Here is a 23,120-nt window from a genome sequence, read left to right as displayed (position 1 = left end):
TCCATAAACTAGCAGGTATTGCTCCTCCAGACATAAGGCGTGAAGTCGCAGCCAAACTTGAGAGACATAAAGCAGATCATAACACCGATCACCTGCTACATGGATACCAGCCACCAATTAGTAGACTCAAATCTAGGAGGAGCTTCATGAGAACTACTACACCCCTCACCGGTCGGACTGGAGCAGCCAGACTATCTCAGTGGACAGCAAAATCTGACAGTAATGATTGGATGACTCCTTCTGAGACCCTTCCTCCTGGTGGAAATCAAGTCTGGACAGTGTGGAAGTCTCTAAATCGGCTCAGGAGTGGCGTCGGACGAACTAAGGACAATCTGTTTAAATGGGGCTTTATGAAGGAATCTTCCACCTTGTGTGACTGCGGAGAAGAACAGACAACCAAACATTTAATTAACTGTCCTAGATGTCCTGTATCATGTTCCACACAAGAGCTTGTTGATGTTTCAGACAATGCTGCTGCCGTTGCACAATTTTGGGCTAATACCGTTTAGTTTGTTCTTTTATGATTTGACCTGATTTGTTATATTGTGTATATTGTAAATATTGTTGTAATGTTTTTGACTCGAAATAAATAAAGTGTGTCAAGCGTTGTGAGCCACGATACTCAGAAGTTATTTCGTTGCACACGTATGTTCATGTCACCACGCTTGACGTCCACTTCTTGAAGGGCACATATAGCCGTCAAAAACATTATATAAATTGCTGGTCTTTGATGATCATTTCTTCATATGGCGTTTGGTTTCCAATGAAAGTTCATACAAGTATTGAGTTACAACAATATACATAACAATATAGCTTATACCTATGGATGACATTCCATCCATCGCTTACATTACGAACACAAATTTCTTAATTTTTAAAACGTCATGAAATTTTCATTAACTGGCTTCTGTTACTACAGTTTGATTGTTAGCTTCAACTTCTCTTCGTTCAAATCACATTTACAAATTAATTACATATCACATTATTATGACAGAATACAAGCATATGACACATTTATCTTTCATTTTATAGATAGGCTTTTATCACTTATGGGAGCTCATTCCTTCCAAAGGTAGACGAAGGAGAAAAAATTGGAAATAGAACTGAAACGTTGCACACTACTGGCCTAACTACACTTGGCGCCGTCTCCTTTGTCTGGGACGGAAGAAGGGAAATACTCATCTACTGGTTCAAAAATTTATGAGGAGATGTTACTCGTACAATGATGGACTAGTTGCCAAGGAACTTTTGCTTCATTGAAATAATGTGAACTGACTAATCACCCAAGTAGTATCATATTATTTCTGCATGAGTTAGTGCTGTTTACTTCAATTCATGTGTAGCTTAGGGTGAAACATGACGTTTTTACGATCGTAGACTTGTCTTTCTCAAATACCTTGAAACGTCAGTATTCAAGCTTTCAAGTGACACGATAAAAATTAACTGGTTTTTGTAAAATCCCATCTTTAAATGTTTATGTGTACTCTACAGCGAATAGGAACTGGTAAGTGCCACGGAGACACACTGCGACGATGCATATTTCATTTTTATTTGCCTTATGACCTTCGTATAAATATCCTTATAACTAAATTGTTTACTCGACGTGCGGCGCATTTCTTCATTTGGTACCTGCTACTCTTGACGTAATTCTCTTCTTCTGCTATGTGACGATACACTGGTAGCTGAAAGAAAAAACTTGAAACTAACTTAAAACTAATTGCATTACGTAGCTCGATGGCCACTGATACAATGGGTCATTGCATGCGTCCGCAGATACTTCCATATTTTGTTTAAATTCATAGACATTTGTTTATTGTGTTACCCATTATCATCAATTACCCTGCAAAGAAAATTATTTGTCATCTCTCACGGCATTTTGTCGTTAGTCTTTAGCTTACACGTCTCGTGTAGTTTTTCATAATACATACTTTTAGTTGTAAATATGTTGTATAGAACTTAGTATTTAACTAAGTCTCTGTGTACAATATATATATATATATATATATATATATATATATATATATATATATATATATATATATATATATATATATATATGTTCCTTAGTCTTTAGATAGTTGAAGTATTTGCGTAGTATTTCCGTTTACTTTGTATTCAAGTTAGGTACACATTGAATTCCTATTTTGGTTGCGCCTTCTGACAGTCTGTCGTACATGCGCACAGGTCAGTGTCTCCTCTCCTGCTGCTGACGTCAGCGCGTATTGTTGAGCGCGCGACCGCTCAGCCATAAGCTAATATCGTTTATACTTTCGCTTCGCATAAAGTGATGTGTTACTTCTCATTGCTGTTAATTTTTGTGTCTACGTGTACAAATCAAAGGGCAACGGCCTTGCCACAGTGGATACACCAGTTCCCATGAGATCACCGAAGTTAAGCACTGTTGGGCGTGGTCGGCAATTGGATGGGTGACCATCCAGGCCACTATGCGCTGTTGCCATTTCTCGGGGTGCACTCAGCCTCGTGATGCCAGTTGAGGAGCTACTCGTCTGAATAGTAGCGGCTTCGGTCAGGAATACCATCATAACGACCGGGAGTGCTGTGTGCTGACCCAACGCCCCTCCTATCCGCATTCACCACCGAGGATGACACGGCGGTCGGATGGTCCGAGTAGGCCGCTCGTGGCCTGACGACGGAATGTGTGTGTGTACAAATCAAAAGAATTACTTATGCCTATAAACATTACTTTATCTTAAAAAATTTCACTTAGAATTATGTACACTATGTACAATTATCTTGCGATAAAAAAATCGTTGCCACGCTTCGTCATTTTGTAAAGGCTTTTATATCTTTGTGAGGGTGGAGACCCTTGTCTGTTCCTGTTTTCTCATAAACTAACCAGTACGCTCCAGGATATGGTATTTTAGAAATTACATATGGGCCTGAATAGAAAAATTGCCACTTCTTATTCAGTTTGCCAGATTTTGTCGATTTAGGGTGCGTACGTAAGAGGACTCGTTGCCCTTCAAAATTTGTGTTTCAGTTTCTTGTTATAAATTTTCCTTTTATACTCGGCCCTGTAACTATGGCTCGTTTGATTTTGTCTTGTAGTGTCATTTCTGTAGTGGGTACCTTTGGTATAGGCGACTCCTACTCATTCGTATGTTTTGACTGAAACGTCAATTCATTCGTTGTTAAACCTGTTGAAGAATGCGGAAGGTTATTGACCACTTACATGAAAGGAGTTACGCATTCTACCCATCAGGTGTGTTTGCAAAACGTATGGCAATCAGACTGTTGTGCTGTACCTTGGATTAATAACGTTCTGATACCCGCAGCCTGCTCTGTTAATTTACCAAATTCCTCTAAACCTTGTGGTAACCTGGACAAGGCATTCGCGATAACATTCTGACTTCCTTTAATATAAATGATCTCAAAACTGAATTCTTGTAAATATAGACACCACCTAGCTAATCGACGGTGTAATAGTTTAAATGTTAAAAGAAATGACAGTGATTGATGGTCACAATGAACTTAGGTATTCTTGCCCCGCAAAAAATATTCAAACTTTTTAAATGCCCATATAACAGGAAAGCTTTCCAATTCTGACACAGAGTAAGATCTTTCTACTTCCGATAACGCGTTACTAGCAAAACTGATGACCTTGGGTACTTCCTTACCTTCTTCCTCTCGCATCTGGAAGAAGCATGCCCCCCGCCCTTGAGATGAGGCATCTGTGCATAGAGAAAAATCCTTGGACATGTGACGATAGCTAAGAATGTTTGCATTGAGTAATGCGTGCTTAATGTTATTAAAATCCTCGTGACACTTGTCATCCCATAACCAAATCCTATTTTTTCGTAACAAGTTGAGCAATGCATCACTGTTCATCAGTTGTTGTGGTACGAACTTACGAAAAAACAAAACTAGTCCTAAAAAGGCCTTTAGTTGCTTTTTATTCCTTGAAGCTGGAGAATTGCGTATGGCATCAAGTTTCATCGGATCAGGTAATATAACTTGTTCTGACACAACATTTCCGAGAAATTTGACTTGCTCCTTACCAAACCTAGACTTTTTTAAATTGGCTGTTACTCTGTAATCTGCAAATCCTTGAAGCACCTGTTCAATGAGTCTGATATGTTCTAGCCACGTGGGTGTGGCTATTAGCATGTCGTCTACATAAACAGTGACTTTGCTAAGCAATTCTGTCCCTAAAACCTAGTCCAATGCAAGTATAAACACTTCTGCGCTAATATTCAGTCCAAAAGGTAGAACACGTAATTCGTAACTTCTGCCACCACAAGCAAATGCTGTATATTTTCGACTTTCTTCGTGGAGCTTTATTTACCAGTAGGACATATTGAGATCGAGTATACTAAAATATTTTGTATTGTCAAACTTCAGAAGCTATTCGTCCAAGTTGTCTGGTCTTATGTATACTGGTACTATAATGTTGTTGATACCTCTGGCATCGTGAACTAATCTTACAGAACCATCTGTTTTGCTTACTGGTAATGTTGGACTACAATAGGGTGAAAATGGAGGTTGTATAATTCCCCATTTAATTATACGATTGATCTCTTCCCTTACTGCCTCTCGTTTTGCCCATGGAATAGGATATAACGTTACACAAAATGTTTCATGCGGGTCGACTTCAAATTTATATTCGTAATCTTTGATTACTCCTGGCTTCTTACTGAAAACATTGGCATACTTAAATAGCAAGTTAGAAAGGTCTTGTCGTTGCATCAAATTTAGTACCTGTGTTTCACTTAGTTTCTGCTCTACCATTTCGTAAGTAACCTCAGTGTTTGCTTCTTGTTCAGTATCAAATTTGTATGTGAAATATACAGCTGGAAATGAATATTGTACCACTACATTTGACTCTAGTTTGGTTTTGTTACTTTCATTACGTGTTCTGACTAAATCAATAGAAGAGATCTGATCCTTTACAAAAAAAAGTGGCATTTACCACTACCTTTGTCAATCTGCGTTTTGTATGTTCTAAACGTGTCTATGCCAACAAGACAATTAACTATAAGTTTGTCGATTATAGTAAAGTTGCACTTCACTGAAAAATGTTCAGTTTGTAATGGGATAAGTGCCGGATGTTTAACCAATTTAGTCTTACTGGCTGTTGCAGTTTGCACCTTGAAATTTTGAACAGGAAATGTTGGGAAGTTGCCTCTCTTCTTCAATTCACAAAAAAATGCATTTGACATTAGGTTAGTAGTTGAAACTGTATCTAAAGTTAACTGTGTGTCAGTATTAAATACTTTCACCTTAATGATTGCTTGTATTTATTCTTCCTTGACTTCATCTACTGTATCTTACTCATGCTGATACTAATCAACCTTGATGTCACTTTGTTTTCCAAACCTTATAAAACATGTTTGTAGTTCTGCCTTGCCCCCACTCCCTGAGAGGTCAATGGCCTGTTGCTTAACTACGACCGGTTGGTGTTTTCCGACGCCGTAGTGTGAATTAATTCGTTACCTGTGGAAATTTCAGTCAGTTGCTCTGTGTGAGTACTTTGCCAGATTGTGTTGTTAGCTACTGTGCAGTTATTTTGCTGCCCAAAGGTAGGCTGCGGTACAGCGTAAGGCATGGCATTGTTGCCGCGCGATGACCTCTGCTGCGGCTGACTGTTTCTATTCATGTTCGGCATAGGGCCTTGTGATGGTGAATCGTAATTCGCTCGTGCATTGAAATTACCCTTATTGTTTTGGAAATGTCTTTTAAATGGTTTGTTTTTTCCTTTCCTGTTACCGTACTCATTACCTCTTGGTATGTAATTTTGCTGTTGTGTGTACCATCCTTACTGTGTGTTTAAATCACGTTTTACTGACTGATTTACATAACTATGTTGTTGTTGTGCCTGATTTTCTGTTGCTCTGTTGGGTACAGGTCTTTCGTCATAGATTAGGTCGATATAATCAAGCACAGAGAGAATATATTCAGCGTGGTGCTCTGGCGTTGTGACTAATTTTTCTCTTATGTGAGACGGTAAACGACTTTTCAAAATTTTTAACACGTCCACCTGTGATATTGAGTTCGTCCAGTAGCGTGTCTTGTTCAGGTATTTTTCAAAGTATCCACGTAGACTACCGTATTTGTCATTGAATGGTGCAGGGTTGGAAACCTCGCGCCTGAGTCTTTCTTGCACTGCCTCAGACCAGTGTTTGTCGAGGAAAGCTCGTTCAAATTGGATATAAGTGCTGCAACGTTCGGCCACTTCAGTTCCAATAAAAGCACATCACCTAGCGTATATCCCACGACAAATCTGTTTTTCTGTGCTTCTGTCCAGTTGCGTGGAAATACATGACGAAAAGCACTGATAAATACTACGAGATTCATTCTTCTACCTTCGGTAGTGAGTGTAGGACACTGTCGATGTCTCAGCAATCCTTCGTCTGCAAAAATAGTTAATAGACACATGGCATTTTCGTTTGTATTTGGTTGGTTATTGTAGTTACCTGTAATTCCGGCTGGTAATTGTTCAGGTATTGGAGTTGTGGGTATCTTTACATTTTGCACTCTACAACTGTCACTGGTATCTGCTGTGGGACTCGTGACAATTTATGGATAAATACCAACAGGATGTGGTTTGTTCACTGGAGCCTGTGTATTATTTATATGCATATTTCGAGATCCGGTAATATTTTCTTCTAAAAGATTGCGGATCCTATTTTCCACCGCTTGTAGATTAATGTTTACCTTGTTCACTATTTCATTTTCTTTTTTCTGAATAGCCTTTTCTACTATATCTGTATACAACTTACAATCTGTTACTAACATCTCTGCAATGGTATTACCATTATCTAGCGTACCTGCTTCAGCTTGACTAATGATATCATTCAAATTTTCATTGATCTTCTCTCTCTCCTTCTCAGCACAAGCTGAGTCAACTTCTATTTATTTAGTTAGTCAACGACAGTGGTTACCTTTTTTACAGACTAACACAACTGGTTTTGTGTGTCTTCAATGTTTATGTTTGAGTCTGTGATTTTCTTTATCTGTTGTTCTCTAGATCATTATGGTTGTTAAAAGAATCTACCTTCTGTTTTAACTCCGTAATGTCACTGTTAACTTCAGAAAGCACTTCATGCTTTACCTGTGTTATCATATCATTCAATTTTTCGTCGATTTCAGTGCGAAAATTTTTGGCTAAGTCATCGAATTTCTGTGAGACCGTGCCTTGCCAATCCTTTAATACCTCCTTTTGTTCTGGTTTCATAATATTTAGATCTTGTGTGACGGCGTTCAGATTGTGTGTCAAACTATCAGTTTTGGTATTTATATATTGTTTCATATCACTGAAATCTGGTGTTCATATTGTGTTTCATATCATCAAATTTCACGTTCATGTTAGATAATAACTGCCATAGCAGTGCTTCAGTTTTACCACTGTTGTTACTGTCAGCTGTACTTTCCAAGTGGTGTTTATAACATGTTGTCAAAATTCATATTCGAATCGGTCTCCAATGTTTCATTCATTAGCCAAAGCCCGTCGGAATGCACAAAGGACATGAATGGATGCAGGTGATCAGACAGGATGCTTACGTACGGGTCACCTGTCGGAGCCGTATCTAGACATATCAGGGGTCCCATATCACTTTAACTGCACACACCCCACACCATTACAGAACCTGCACCAGCTTGAACAGTCCCTGCTGACATGCTGGGTTCACTGATTCATGAGGTTGTCTCCATACCAGCACACGTACATCTGCTCGATACAATTTGAAACGAGACTCGTCCGACCAGGTAACATATTTCCAATCAGCAACAGTTCAATATCGGTGTTGACAGGCCCAGGCGAGGTGTAAAACTTTGTGTCGTGCAGTCATCAAGGGTACATGAGTATGCCTTGGGCTCCGAAAGCCCATATCGATTGTGTTTCGTTGAATAGTTCTCACGCTGACACTTAAATATTTTTTACTATGCGAATGAAGACACATTTTTGTAGAATATAATACGATTGCGTTATTAAAATGTTCTGTGCTTATTTGTATTTTTTGGCCGTCGGGCTTCGCTAACATTTTAATTGTAGCTGCAGGCAGCGGACTCCGAAAACACCGGCGCTTGTCGTAATCAAGATAATCCTCCTCATATGTTCTTCTCCTTACTTCAATAAATAAAAAAATACTTGATTCTGTTGTTCAATATAATATTATTCACGCACACATATGATACATAGAGTTCCCAATACTTCATATCTGAAATCGCACAGTTTCATCGTCCTTCTGCCTACGAGAGAGTGTAAGAGTAACAAACAAAAAAACTGTACGAAAATTGAATGTTCTTTTTCTTTAATTTGTTTGCACCTTACTGTAAGTAGGCTGTTTAGGTTTTTATGTTGATAACGCTACGTAGCGCTCTATATGAAAATCACTGACTGTGCTGTGTGAAGGCTGTGGTTGGTTTGCATTGTTGGAGTATACGCTATTGTGGTGTTGGGCAGATGGATGTGAACAGTGCGTAGCGTTGGGCAGTTGGAGGTGAGCCGCCAGCAGTGGTGGATGTGGGGAGAGAGATGGCGGAGTTTTGGTAGCAGATGATCTGGACGTGTGTCCATCAGAGACAGTAAATTTGTAAGACTGGATGTCATGACTTTTGAACACTATTAAGGTAAATAAATTGTTCTTTATCAAAATCTTTCATTAGCTAACTAATCCTATCAGTAGTTAGTCCCTTCAGTAGTTAGAATCTTTTATTTAGCTGGCAGTATTGGCGCTCGCTGTATTGCAGTAGTTCGAGTAACGAAGATTTTTGTGAGGTAAGTGATTCATGAAAGGTATAGGTTATTGTTAGCCAGGGCCATTCTTTTATAGGGATTTTTGAAAGTCAGATAGCCTTGCGCTAAAAATATTGTGTGTCATTTTAGTGTTGATCAGATTAAGTAAAGAGCGAAATGTCTGAGTACGTTCAGTTCTGCTCAGCTGTTTGAAAATCAAATAACGTAAGGGGTTTACCAGCACAGTAATTCAATAATTTTTCTAAGGGGACGTTTCAATGTCAGTACGTCAGCCCTGTTTCCTAAAGAAATATGTTAAGCATTTGCATTTTGTAGTTGACAAGGCCTTAGTATCAAAGAAAAGACACAACACAAGTGAATGGAATTCGGGAACAGCGTTCACTTTCCAAACACCTAATCTTGGAAAATCTTTGTCAGGCATAGCCAAGGTCACAAAACCTATCAGAGCAAACGAATAAAAGTAAGTTAATCCTCAATAAAGGTTCTGGGCGATTTAAAAAGTTGAATAAGAAAAGAAGTGCAAAATATTAATGACTTTTTTTCTATATGAGTTGTCGAATAGTATATAATGGATAGAGTCATTACACTTAAATCATTGAATATACCTCACATAATATTAGAAAAACTGTTGCACTCCAAATTACTCCGTCGAAGACCTGTGTACCATCTAATAGTAATTAATAACATGTAGTTTCCATAATTTTCTAGTTTTCCTCTTCTTTTTCTGCGTTTTACTACAGGATACTATGTTTTGCGATCAACACAATTTTGTACCTACTCAGACAGCGTAGTGTAACAGCGCTTTCGTTGTGGACAAAAGATGAGTTGAGAAGTAGTGGAATCCGACTGTGGGTTTAAGTGTGTTCGTATTGTGTTCTACAGCGTCTGCTCATTATTTTCCGCAGTTTATGTAGATGTTGAGCTCGGTTCTCTTTTCCCGACTCGCATAAAAAGCATGAAACATGCTAAGATACGAGAACATTATATGCGGCTCCAGGGGATGTAGAAATGTCTTGTAGATAGTATTTTGATGAGGAACACATACCTGAAAATGCACAGTTAAGGTAAGCGCGGATTGACAAACAAAGTGAACGACCCAGGATGTATGGTCGGATGTCATTGAAACTACGTCAACGTACACTCTGTCGGTAGGTATGCAAAAGCTTAGAGTTGCAGTTTTCCGTGACAGATAGAACTACTTCAAGTGTGCATAAGTGTTCTTCGTGTTTAGTGTTGTTAGAGGCTTGGTAGCGTATCAAAGTGGCGTGAACAGCGTCATATTTTGGGAGGTTACTGTGGAGGACACGGAAATGACGCGTACTCTTGAAAGACAGCGTTATTATACACTCCTGGAAATGGAAAAAAGAACACATTGACACCGGTGTGTCAGACCCACCATACTTGCTCCGGACACTGCGAGAGGGCTGTACAAGCAATGATCACACGCACGGCACAGCGGACACACCAGGAACCGCGGTGTTGGCCGTCGAATGGCGCTAGCTGCGCAGCATTTGTGCACCGCCGCCGTCAGTGTCAGCTAGTTTGCCGTGGCATACGGAGCTCCATCGCAGTTTTTAACACTGGTAGCATGCCGCGACAGCGTGGACGTGAACCGTATGTGCAGTTGACGGACTTTGAGCGAGGGAGTATAGTGGGCATGCGGGAGGCTGGATGGACGTCCCGCCGAATTGCTCAACACGTGGGGCGTGAGGTCTCCACAGTACATCGATGTTGTCGCCAGTGGTCGGCGGAAGGTGCACGTGCCCGTCGACCTGGGACCGGACCGCAGCGACGCACGGATGCACGCCAAGACCGTAGGATCCTACGCAGTGCCGTAGGGGACCGCACCGCCACTTCCCAGCAAATTAGGGACACTGTTGCTCCTGGGGTATCGGCGAGGACCATTCGCAACCGTCTCCACGAAGCTGGGCTACGGTCCCGCACACCGTTAGGCCGTCTTCCGCTCACGCCCCAACATCGTGCAGCCCGCCTCCAGTGGTGTCGCGACAGGCGTGAATGGAGGGACGAATGGAGACGTGTCGTCTTCAGCGATGAGAGTCGCTTCTGCCTTGGTGCCAATGATGGTCGTATGCGTGTTTGGCGCCGTGCAGGTGAGCGCCACAATCAGGACTGCATACGACCGAAGCTCACAGGGCCAACACCCGGCATCATGGTGTGGGGAGCGATCTCCTACACTGGTCGTACACCACTGGTGATCGTCGAGGGGACACTGAATAGTGCACGGTACATCAAAACCGTCATCGAACCCATCGTTCTACCATTCCTAGACCGGCAAGGGAACTTGCTGTTCCAACAGGACAATGCACGTCCGCATGTATCCCGTGCCACCCAACGTGCTCTAGAAGGTGTAAGTCAACTACCCTGGCCAGCAAGATCTCCGGATCTGTCCCCCAATGAACATGTTTGGGACTGGATGAAGCGTCGTCTCACGCGATCTGCACGTCCAGCACGAACGCTGGTCCAACTGAGGCGCCAGGTGGAAATGGCATGGCAAGCCGTTCCACAGGACTACATCCAGCATCTCTACGATCGTCTCCATGGGAGAATAGCAGCCTGCATTGCTGCGAAAGGTGGATATACACTGTACTAGTGCCGACATTGTGCATGCTCTGTTGCCTGTGTCTATGTGCCTGTGGTTCTGTCAGTGTGATCATGTGATGTATCTGACCCCAGGAATGTGTCAATAAAGTTTCCCCTTCCTGGGACAATGAATTCACGGTGTTCTTATTTCAATTTCCAGGAGTGTATAATCCGTCGGCAACTGAAAGTCGCCTCATTGCCAGTACCGATTTGGCTGGCTGACCGAATCGTGCACTATCCAGATTTGTGAGGCATTCCGATGTGAGAGTGACCAGACAGGTGACTGCATGGGAATGTAAGGGCAAGCATCCTCGTCGTTTAGTTAAAGCTTGACGAAGTCTGACCGCTACCAGGCAGAATCGCCGTATTGTGCACCAGGAACACAGTAACATAGTCACATGTGCTCCTGCCATTCTATAACAAGTAATAGATCCGCTGCAACATTCCGTGTCATAGCGTGTCATCAGAGTCACCACTGTTTGTCACCAGAAAGTCTAACATGTTATCGCCACGAGTCAGTTCTCTGTTTAACTGCTCAAGGTGGTTTTCAGATAACGCACTTAAAAAAATTTCACTGGATTCTTTGTCCCTGCCGTCCGTTATAAACGTTTGAGTCTCCCAGTCTGTATCTGGTAAATTAAAATCTCCGCTCAGAACTATAAAATGGTCGGGAAATCTATTCGAAGTATTTTCCAAATTTTCCTTCAGGTGCTCTGGCACAACAGCTGCTGAGCCAGGGGGCCTATACAGATATCCAATTACCATGTTTGAGCCTGATTTAACCGTGACCTACACCCAAATTATTTCACATTTCGGGTCTCCGTCAATTTCCTTCGATACTATTGCACGTTTTATCGCTATAAACACGCCTCCCCCTTCACTGTCCAGCCTGTCTCTGCGGTATACATTCCAATAGTTTAGAATTGCATTACTGTTTACATCTGGTTTCAGCCAACTTTCCGTCCCTAGTACTATGTGGGCGTTGTGACCGTTTATTAATGAGAGCAGTTCTGGGTCCTTTCTATATACGCTCCTGCAGTTTACTATTAGCACATTGATATTGTTATTCCCTGTTGCGCTTTGCCTACTACTACCTTGTCGCGTCTCAGGAGGCGTCTTGTCGGGCCTAGGGAGGGAATTCTCTAACCTAAAAAACCAACATGTGCACTCCACACGTACTCCGCTACCCATGTAGCCGCATCCTCCGTGTAGTGTACGCCTGACCTATTCGGGGGGACCCTACATTTCTCCACCCGATAGCGGAGATCGAGAAATCTGCACCCCAGATTTCCGGAGAATCGTCTGAACCTCTGGTTTAAGCCTTCCACTCGGCTCCAAACCAGAGGACCGCTATCGCTTCTGGGAACGATACTACAAATAGTTAGCTCAGATTCCACCTCACGAGCGAGGCTTTCCGCCTTCACCAACTCCGCCAACCGTCTGTATGAATTGAGGATGACCTCTGAGCCCAGACGGCAGGAGTCATTGGTGCCGACATGAGGAAAAATTTGCAGTCGGGTGCACCCAGTGGTCTCTATCGCCGCCGGCAGGGCCTCCTCCACATCTCGGATGAGACCCCCCGGCAAGCAGACAGAGTGAACACTGGCCTTCTTCCCCGACCTTACCGCTATTTCCGTAAGGGCTCCATCACCCGGCTAACGTTGGAGCTCCCAATCACTAATAAACCCCTCCCCCCGTGTGCCTGCTCGGACCTTGCTGAAGGAGCGGCCACATGTCCACTCACAGGCAGAGCGGGCGATGCCACACGGCCAGCCTCCACATTGACCCTCCACCTCGTGCGACGCGAACGCCGCTGAACCCGCCACGCCCCTCGGGGAGAGGATGGCCCAACAGTACCCGGTACTCACGAAGATGTCTCGACAGAAGGGACCGTGGGTGAAGCATGTAATACCCGGGGTGTACCATACGACGCACCAGACTCCCCACTGCCGCTACACTCCGAGGCAGCAGCCTGAAGACGGCTGACCGCCGTCATCAGCACGTTCAGCTATTCGCGAACAGTGGCCAGCTCCTCCTGCGTCCGTACACAGCAGTCACACATCCTATCCATCCTAAGAAATCAACAATTTACTGTAGAGAGTTAATCAACTTTTTACTAGACTGCTAATTCACCAAAGGCGGTTGATAGCTGACTTAACTGTGATTACTAGACACTTTTTGTTGGAAACAATGAAAATAAGCGCTACCTCTCACTGGAATGTATCCAAAACAAACACGAAATCTATGGAACACTATTACTAGTACTCGAAAATTAAAGCTTCCTAAAGGCAAAAACACACGGAAAAAGAAGTGACAAGTAAGAAAAACACAGTTAATACTTAAATTTACGTAGCTTGCTGCACAGCAGATGTGAAGCAGACGGCAGTCACGACAACACTGTGATGCTACTCTTGAATACATTACTTTTTCAAGAATTTTTGTTAAAGCTGTCAAAAGTAAGATTGGACGGTAGCTGTTAGCATCAGATCTATGAAGCAAATTGAACATTATTGTCAGCGCTCTAAATTCAAAGATGCAATGGACTGTCAAATTATGTATATAATCTTTTAATTTCTTATAAATTTATAACATACATAGGATAAGCTGACATGTCCAGTCATTAAATGAAAAAGGAAGCAGACAATAAAGGGCACCGACCCCTATCGGCAAATGTAAATACAAAAAAAAAAAAAAAAAAAAAAAAAAACACTGTATGTCTCCATACCATACCAACGTACAGTGTGCAGTGTGGGGGCAATTGTGTAGGAACATGATGAAAGGCCCCAAGAAGTCGTAAAATTAAGATTTATCAAAACACAAAAAAAATGAAACACAGAACGACCAGAGAGTTGGCCAAGACGTTAATTACGAATGCACGGTAAGGCGAAGACAAATGAAAAAATTCAATTTTTGTACAGTTTTTTTTTTTTTTTTTTGTTTTTTACACTCTCTCGTGGGTAGAAGGACGATGAAGATGTGCGATTTTAGATATGAAGTAATATCCGGCGTTCCCCAAGGAAGTGTTATAGGCCCTCTAATGTTCTGATCTACTGTATATTAACGACATAGGAGACAATCTGACTAGACGTCGTAGATTGTTTGCTGATGATGCTGTCGTTTACCGTCTTGTAAAATTATCAGACGACCAAAACAAATTGCAAAATGATTTAAATACGATATCTGTATGGGGAGAAAAGTGGAAATTGATCCTGAATAAAGAAAAATGTGAAGTTATTCACATGAGTACTAAAAGAAATCCGCTAAATTTCGATTACGCGATAAGTCACACAAACCTGTAGGCTGTAAAGTCAACTAAATACTTAGGGACTGCAATTAAATATAACTTAAATTGGAATGATCACATAGATAATGATGTGGGTAGAGCAAACCAAAGACTGCGATTAACTGGCAGAACACTTAAAAGGTGCAACAAGTCTACTAAAGAGACTGCTTACACCACGCTTCTCCGCCATATTCTGGCGTACTGTTGTGCGGTGTGGGGTCCGCATCAGGTGGGACTGACGGATGACGTTGAAAAAGTTCAAAGAAGGGCAGCTCGTTTTCTATTATCACGAAATAGGGGAGATAGTGCCACAGACATGATACTTGAATTGGAGTGGTGATCATTAAAACAAAGACAGTTTTCGTTGCGACGGGCTCTTCTAATGAAATTTCAATTACTGGTTTTCTCCTCCAATTGCGAAAACATTCTCCTACACAGGGAGAAATGATCATCACGATAAAATAAGAGAAATAAGGGTTCGTACAGAAAAATTTAAGTGCTTGTTCTTCCCGCCCGCCGTTCGCGAGTGGAACGGTAGAGAGACAGCTTGAAGGTGGTTCATTGAACCCTCTTCCAGGCACTTTATTTGAATAGCAGAGTGATTACGTAGATGTAGATGCAGATGTAAATGTAGATGTAGACGAAAACGAGAGCATCATCACATCGACGTGACGCGATGGAGCTCATGATGCGACGTGGTGACGGTACGTCGTGGCGCGATGTTGACACACATAATTCTGGTAATAGGGTAAAATTGTGGAAAAATGAGAAAATTACGTATCTGTCTGGTTGTGCCGTCTGCTGGTGTCTTCAAATATTAATTTGTTATTAGCAAAAAGACCTCTAGTGACGTGATTTGTTACTAACAAACTGACACAGCCTACAACCTATGGTGCCCACCCAGCTGTCCCAGTTGTAAAAGATGGAGCTGGGAACGTGTTTCTGGGAGCATCATGACGTAAGCAACAGAGGGGTGAATCTTGTGTGATGGAAAACAAAGTAAAATTGGTAAACCATATGAAAAGAAAGAATTCCGAGCGCTCTTACATTTCTGACTAGGTGTGGTCTCTGGTGGTGCTACGTACTACAAAACTGTTATTAACTGAAACGTAAAGTGGCGTGATTTGTTGTTAACATACTGACTCAACCTTCCCCCTTTGCTACCCAGCTCTAGAATGTTTATCTCAGTTATAAAATAGAAAAACCCATTACAAATACTAAAACTGAGGAAGACATTGAAAAATACGTAGAATTGAATGTACTTACATGTCGAGCTGGGTGTGGTCTGTGCCGGTGTTTCTTAATATTGTTATTAACAAATAGACACATTTCGCCGGCCAGTGTGGCCAAGCGGTTCTAGGCGCTTCAGTCTGGAACCGTGCAACCGCTATGGTCGCAGGTTCGAATCCTGCCTCGGGCATGGATGTGTGTGATGTCCTTAGGTTAGTTAGCTTTGAGTAGTTCTAAGTTCTAGGGGACTGATGACCACAGATGTTAAGTCCCTTAGTGCTCAGAGCCATTTGAACCATTTTTAGACACATCCGCTCCCTATGCTGTTCAACTCCATAGTAACGCCTGCCACAAAAGTGTACTAGTTATAAAAGATGAAGGTGTAGAGGGGTGGCATGATTCTCATTGGCCCAGAGGGGCGGTAGGTGAGGGTAGGAGGACAGGGGGTTGCCGCCACTTTTGTGACATCTGACGACTATATGTTTACGTCCTTACCTTGAATATAAATAGTACAATTGCCTGGGCTATTTCCCTGTGTGACTGCGATCAATTCCAGGTGATTTTCCGGGGGATATGGAATAGGGGAAGCGAGGAGACCAAGTGGATAACCTGACACCGGATGCGTAACGTAACACTGGACGTGATAATATCGTTATCTTGGCCTGAGCGCTCGCTGGTATCCTACTTACGTTTTGCGAGTTATCTTTCTGTATACATCCAGTATTTATGTACAGAGTATTGCACAACTCCTATTGCAGGCTTCTAGGTATTGTAGAGGTACTTAGTACATAAAAATTTGGTAAGGAACCCATATATGTTTGAAGATAGGATCACTTTTACTGAACGCACCCAGAGGAGGAGTGAGCTCGGATTTGTGTCCCCTACAGGAGTCCATGATATGGAGAATTTTTCGAGCACCAGCCGTCGGGTTCTCTTCTACGTAACGAAGTACTTCCTCTTCCCAGTCAAGACTGCGACGCTTCTGTGGAGCACCACGGTGAACCCTACCAGCTTCGGAAGTGCTAATTTCTCGCGGCCGTTGTTATAGACGGAGGAAAACAATATGTGTTGTCATAATTGTGATACAAACTGACGACGATTGGTTGATTTTGGAGAGGGGAAACAACCGCGAGGTCGTCGGTCCCAACGGATTAGGGAAGGATAGCGAAGTGAGTCGGGCCTGCCGTGTCAAACAAACCATTCCGGTATTTGCCTGAAGCGATTTAGGGAAATCACGGAAAATCTAAATCAGGATGGCCAGACGCGGGTTTGAACCGTCTTCCTCCCAAATGCGTGTCCAGTGTGGTAGCTACAGTGCTACTTCGCTCTGAGATTGACGAAGGCGCCCTTTTCTGAGTTTATGTGGTAATGCAAACTGGGAGATGTGAAACCGATCCGATCTTCAAAGTTATTTGATACCGCCTGACAAAAAATATAAAGCACCCAGAAGGAGAGGAGGAAACGAAATGAAACTTCACTGGTTGAGAAAGTACGTGATGATGTTCCAGTGATTACGAAGTCGTGACAAATTTAGAAATAACTCTGCAGGATGAGCCCATCCATCAGTATGACGTTGCACCCTTCTCTGGCTAGGATGAATTCACTGATTAGTTTGCGAAGGTTGTCATAAAGCCTTTGTTTCCTCCTTGAGGCAAACTGTCCCACAGCTGTTATAACTAGTCTTTGATATCCTCGATAATGAAACTGAGACGAAGTAGATGCCCGAGCGGGTTCCACGCATGCTTTGTCCGGGACAAATCTGGCAGTGTTGTTGTCCAGAGGGGTACCTCAACGCAACTCAGGCAATTTATACAGACACGAACCGTGTGTGGACGAGAATCGTCCAATTTAAAAATGCTCTCACGATACTGTCGCATGAGAGGTAATAAATTTGTACGCAGGATGTGTGGGATGTACCGTTATGCCGCCATAGATCCCTCAGTAACTACTAGCTGTGTCTTAAATTCATACCTGATGAGTCCCAAAACCATAACGCCAAGAATAACACCGCCGTTCCTCTCCAAGGTATTGGACGAATAGGACCTCTTTCCAGGTGCCAGTGTACTCGACAATGCTGGTCGTCCGGTGTAGTGCAGAACCGCGGTTCTTGGCTGGACACAGTGCGACGCCAGTCATCCGTATCCATGCTTCCTGGTCACGGCACCACGGTACCACTGGTGTTGTGTTCAAGGTAGCCTTAACAATGTGCGGCAATTCTCAAGTCCAGTTACTTCTAGTCTCCGACCAGTGACACGGTATGACGCGGAATGTTGCAGCGGATCAATTATTTGTCCTAGATTGGCAGGTGCAGATGTGACTGTGTTACTGTGTTCCTGGTGCACAATACGGCGATTCTGCGTGGTAGTGGTCAGACTTCGTCCAGCTTTAACTAAACGACGAGGATGCTTGCCCTCACATTCCCATGCAGTCACCAATCTGGTCATTCTCACATTGGAATGCCGCACAAATCTGGATATTGCACGATTCGGTCAGCCAGCCAAATCGATACCCGCGATGAGGCCACTTTCAGTTGCCGTCGGATTATATAATAACGCTGTCTTATAAGAGTATGAGGCTTTTCCGTGTCCTCCATAGTAACCTCCCAAAATATGACGCAGTTCACGCCACTTTGATACGCTACCAAGCCTCTAACAACACTAAACACGAAGAACACTTATGCACACTTGAAGTAGTTCTGTCTGTCACGGTAAACTGCAACTCTAAGCTTTTGCATACCTACCGACAGAGTGTACGTTGACGTAGTTACAATGAGATCCGACCATGAATCCTGGGTTGTTCACTTTGTTTGTCAATCCGCGCTTACCTTAACGGTACATTTTCAGATATGTGTTCCTCATCAAAATACTATCTACAAGACACTTCTACAACCCCTGGAGCCGTATATAATGGTCTCGTATCTTAGCGTGTTTCGTGCTTTTAATGTGAGACGGGAAAAGAGAACCGAGATCAACATTCTCATAAACTGCGGAAAATAATGAGCAGACGATGTAGAACACAAGACGAACACACTTCAACCCGCAGTCGGATTCCACCACTTCTCATATCGTGTTTTGTCCACAACGAAAGCGCTGTTGCACTACGCTGTCTGAGAAGGTACAAGATTTTGTTGATCGCAAAACATAGTGTCTCGTAGTAAAACTCAGAAAAAGAAGAGGAAAATTAGAACATTATGGAAACAGCATGTTATTAATTACCATCAGGTGGTACACAGGTCTTCGATTGAGTAATTTGTAGCGCGACATTTTTTCTAGTATTATGTGAGGCATATTCAATGATTTAAGTGTCATGACTCTCTCCACTGTATCGAATTACGTACCAGTCGACTACTCACAGACAATAAAAGTAATTAATATTTTGCATTTCTATTCATATTCAACTTTTTATATCGCCCGGAACCTTTATTAAGGATTAACTTACTTTTATTCATTTGTTCTGATAGGTTTTGTGACCTTGGCTATGCCTGACAACTATATCCCAAGATTAGGTGTGTGGAAAGTGAACGCTGTTCCCGAATTCCAGTGACATCTGTTGTGTCTTGTCCTTGATACTAAGGCCTTGTCAACTACAGAATGCAAATGCTTAACATATTTCTTTAGGAAACAGAGCTGACGCACTGACATTAATATTTCCATAGGTGCCAAGCATCAAATAAAAGTGGGCACTACTCAATAGCTAGTGCATTAGATGTATTCGCAATTGAGAATAATGGCAACCATCAGCTGTAGAATGGAATGACGACAATGAAAATTCGTGCCGGACCGGGACTCGAACCCGGATTTCCCGCTTATCGTGAGCATGCATGCGCGTCCAAAGGAACTTTGCATCGTAATCAGAATAACACAGGCGCTACAATATCGCAATAGCTAGTGACTGTACGAAAACTCTTTGAGGTCTGGCGGAGTTTTATTCAGTGAATTTCCGTATGTGAAAATGGAATGTCGTATTACATGGTTCGCTGGGATAGTCCACGAGGTGGGTTCAGCCGCCTGTCGGAAAGGGTGTTCTTCACCTGAGCGCCTTGGGCCATTTCCTTGTGGATATGCGAGAGATGTGTCGTATGTGTAACTGTAGAGTTCAGGTAAGCCTAAGGGATGTGTGTATTGCTAAGCGTGGAAGCGCTGTAATAAATATGACTGAAGATAGTGCGCAGAATCGCAATTTGGGGGAGGGAGGGGGAGAGGCCTTGATGCTCGATATCTGTTTGAGCTAGGAACATGGGCTCAACAGTGTTTCATTTATCCCCGCCCAGCGGTCATTTGTATAGCCATTATAACATCTGACTTACTTTAGCTATGTTAGAGTATATTAAGAAAAGTTTAGAACGTCGAATCGAAGCTGGCGACCACGAAAATTGTGCGAATCGATTAATTCCTTTTGCAGAAGATTTTAATTGCGCTGAATTAATGCTCAGATAATGGCACCATTTGTATGTGCACCGCTCGGATTACACAATGAAGTGCCAAAGAAACTAGCATAGGAATCCGTATTCAAATACAGAAATATGTAATCAGGCAGAATACGGCCCTGCGGTCGGCAACGTCTATATAAGACAACAGGTGTCTGGTGCATCTGTTAGATCGCTTACTGCTGCTACAACGGCAGGTTATCAAGATTTAACTGAGTTTGAACGACGTGTTACGGCTGGCGCACGAACGATGGGTTACAGCATCTCCGAGGTAGCGATGAAGTAGGGATTTTCCCGTACGACCATTTCACGAGTCTACCGCGAATATCAGGAAATCAGTGAAACAACAAATCTCCGACATCGCTGCGGCCGGAAAAAGATCCTGCAAGAGCGGGACCAACGACAACTGAAGAGAATCATTCTAAGTGACAGAAGTGCAACCCATCCGAAAATTGCTGCTGAATAAAATGCAGGGTGTGTAGGCCCCAGGATGCCGCAAAATTAAGATTTATGAAAAAAATTAAACACCGAACTACCAAAGTGTTGGCCAAGACGTTAATTTTGAATGCACGGTAAGGCGCAAACAAATTAAAGAAAAAACATTCAATTTTTGTAAAGTTTTTTTACTTATTACTTTTACACTCTCTCGTGGGTAGAAGGACGATGAAGATGTGCGATTTTAGATATGAAGTATTGGGAGCTCTATGTATCATGTGTGTGTTAATAATATTATATTGAACAACAGTATCAAGTATTTCTTTATTTTTTGAAGTGAAGAGAAGAACATATAAGGAGGATTGTCTTGACTACGACAAGCGACGGTGTTTTCGGAGTCCGCCGCCTGCAGCTAGAATTAAAATGTAAGCGAAGTCCGACGGCGAAAAGATACAAATAATCACAGAACATTTTAATAACGCAATCGCATTATATTCTACAAAAATGTGTCTTCATGCGCATAGTCAACAATATTTAAGTGTCAGGGTGCGAACTATTCAACAAAACATAATTGATATGATGACTCGCTTCATGAAATGCTACATAGAGCTTTGGAGTTTATTCGAGGACTGGTGATCGGGAACTTCCCCCCCCCCCCCCCTCTCACCATTCCCTGTCAAATACTGCAACAAAAATTTCATCCACCACCAGGTTTCGAATCAGCTTATTTCCGAGTCGAAAGACAGCGGAGAGGAGAGCACCAGCGAACTTGGCTAAGGAGGTGGGTAATTCCCATAATCAACTGTGAGAGTGTAGTAGTCCTCGATAGTCTGCCTTTCTTCCCCTCCTGATAACACATGGGCGACCAAATAAAATCTTTTGTAACGCGTTAAATATCGTGAATATTTACTACCGATCATACGTTTGTAGCAGACATGTGCCACTCTCAGTAAATTCTCTGCTCTCTTCAGTATGAGCAATCTTAGCACGCCTCGAATCTGCTCGGAATCAAACACGCCTTCAGTTTGCCGCAGAGATTTACTGTGAACATTGAGAGCGATTTGTCGGGAGAACTGGGAGGGTTCGTGTCTAGGTAGAAAATGTCGAATAAAGCTGCCATTAATGTTTGATATGCTTTAGTTTTAGAGAAACCGACACGCAAGACCAAAAAAAGACGAAAAAAAGAAAGAGAGAGAGAGAGAAAGAGAGAGAGAGAGAGAGCAGGGGAGAGGGCGAGTAAAGTCATCGTTTAATGTCGTCTTCCCTCTTTTTTTTTTATACACTGTCGTTAGTTTTCATCCATTTCGCCAGCGTCGAGACGTGAGGTTTCAATCCTAACCATGTTACAGATTATGATGAAATTTATTTACAAGATTACAAGACATTTTTAATTTGTAAGACGTAGTCGTTGTATCGTTTGATTTCACATGAGCGTAGTATGTATTCAGTATCGACACCTTAAAAACTCATGGCCGTGGCCAACGCGTAGCTTAAACCCACGACCTTTGCTTCATAGGCAGGAATGCTGTTCTGAACCACGGAGACTAACTGGATGCAATCTCTGCATTACATACTCCCGCACTAAGTAGCCTCCTTCACCACTCAGAAAGAACTTCGTACAAATGGACTTCTATAAACAAAATATCGTTTACGGTGTTATTTCGGAACCTACGAGAGCAACACAGTTAACAGGTGTCAACCTCCAGAAAAAAATATTAAGTAGTCGTATACCTTAGCAAAGCCTGGTTATACGGACTCGTTAAACAAAGAAAGTCAGGGTGCCAACAGTTGTGCTTGGGAGGAACTGCTAACCTGTGAACCGGCAGAAGTGTCTAGAACGTGATCCTGTTTTATCACTGCTCTGATATCGGCTCGTTATAGCTCAATGGCGCTCCCGGTTTTCTACAATTTTTCACGGAGCAGGAGGTGTCGGAGGGACGACGAGAACGATCAATACCTTCCATATGGGTGGGACGAGTCACAGCGCCTGGCCTCGGCCGGTGGGGTGAGCGTGGGTGGAACGGGTTTCTGTCTCCATGGTTACGGCCGGAGCGGACGGCTACTGAGGGCGCGGCAGCCTGCGAAGGGTGGAGTCCGCAGCCAGCAGCAGCCGCGGCCAGACGCCTTGCTCGCGCCGCTCTTCAGGTAAGCCACACCCGCAGCCCAGAAGTCTGCCCGACAGAACGCACTACTCACATTCAATTCTAATTCATCTTTGCGTCGCTTCAGGTCGTTTATTTCGTGGAAATATAGTTGCTAAAGATTTTAGGTAGACTTTCTATTTGGTGCATAAAATTAGGCTGACTTCTAGCTTGCAGCAGAAAACCGTGATACGGTCTTTGTTTACCGTAGAAGCAAGAAGCAAATTCGACTGAACTTGTAGCACTTATGACTTGACAGACACTTTAGCAATGCATTGCAACTCTTTA

At 42.8% G+C, this 23,120-nt stretch overlaps 1 pseudogene; it reads left to right on the top strand.

Moving 5' to 3' along the window:
* The first annotated feature begins 2,340 nt into the window (after positions 1 to 2,340).
* On the top strand, positions 2,341 to 2,458 carry LOC126250501 (5S ribosomal RNA; annotated as a pseudogene).
* The last annotated feature ends 20,662 nt before the right edge of the window (positions 2,459 to 23,120 follow it).

The sequence above is a fragment of the Schistocerca nitens genome, chromosome 3, assembly GCF_023898315.1.
Source record: "Schistocerca nitens isolate TAMUIC-IGC-003100 chromosome 3, iqSchNite1.1, whole genome shotgun sequence".
Classification (NCBI taxonomy): Eukaryota; Metazoa; Arthropoda; class Insecta; order Orthoptera; family Acrididae; genus Schistocerca; species Schistocerca nitens.
This window is presented reverse-complemented; position numbering and strand designations above follow the sequence as displayed.